Genomic DNA, 1173 nt, shown 5'->3' on the forward strand with positions numbered 1-1173 from the left:
TTAAGTCTCTCTCAGATTCTCGTTCCCTCCTATTTTCTTTGAGATTATAAATCATTTCTGAATATAATTAAATCGGAAATTCTCATTTTTAACTTGACCGTTAAAAAAAAGAAAACAAAAAGAACGAAAAAGTAGACCGATCCATTTTTCTTAAAATCAAGTTAAATCAATGAAACTCATGAATGTATCGGTCTAAAACATTTAAACTCGTTAAAAGGAAAATGATTAGATCAATCCCGAGAAGAATATCCTTTCCAAGTGGCACTTTTATGGATTTCCAAACCCATCATGACTTCAATTTACATCAAACTCAAAATGAAGCTTCAAGAGCCTTTTACATTTCATAAAATATAGGAGAACAATCCATAGGGAGCATCCTTTTGTATCTCCAAAAATCATACCATTATCAAAGCCCTTCAACTTCAATTCTAATCAAAAGCTCACGGGTAAGACAATAAGGGAGGGGAGAGCCCACGGGTAAGGCAGCAACCCAAAACCAAGAATCAAATCCAGCTTAATGAATATGAAGCTTCACGACTAAGGCAGCAACCCAAAACCAAGAAAGCTCACAAACAAACTCACAAATAGAATTATGGAGAAGAACAAAACATCCAACTATTTTTCTCAACAAAACCAACGGAGCTCAGTATAAGGGGCAAACCGAAATCAGTAAAAAGGAGCAAACCAACAAAAATATTTCAGCTCACATAAAGCACTAAAAGGAGTCCAAACTGAGCCCAATAACATGGCCACCCGACCCCCGAACGTAATTTTCAGCTCTAAGAAAAAAAATTTCCAGCATATATTCCATCAAAGGGGCAACAAGAAAAAGCAAAATGTGAGCCCCGAATGTAATTTTCTAACTTTAAAAAATGATTTCCAGCATGTTTTCCATCAAGGGGCAACAATAAAAGCAAAATATGAGCCCCGAATGTGATTTTCCAACATTTAAAAACAACTCCTAGCATATATTTCGACAAGGGGCAGTAAGAAAAGCAAAATGTGAGCCCCAAATGTAATATCCAACATTTAAAAATAACTCCCAGCATATATTTCAACAAGGGGCAGCAAAAGGAGCAAAACATAAGCCCTAAATGTGATTTCCAGAACTTAAAAATAAATTTCCAGCATATATTTCAACAAGGGGCAGCAAAAGGAGCAAAACATAAGCCC

At 35.7% G+C, this 1173-nt stretch overlaps 1 protein-coding gene across 4 annotated transcripts in view; it reads left to right on the forward strand.

Annotated features, from left to right (window-relative positions):
• Positions 1-1173, forward strand: part of LOC110027801 (endoribonuclease Dicer homolog 3a) — a 44909-nt gene that overhangs the window by 35823 nt on the left and 7913 nt on the right. The window lies entirely within an intron of this gene.

Source organism: Phalaenopsis equestris, unplaced genomic scaffold, assembly GCF_001263595.1.
Source record: "Phalaenopsis equestris unplaced genomic scaffold, ASM126359v1 Scaffold000450, whole genome shotgun sequence".
NCBI classification, from domain to species: Eukaryota; Viridiplantae; Streptophyta; class Magnoliopsida; order Asparagales; family Orchidaceae; genus Phalaenopsis; species Phalaenopsis equestris.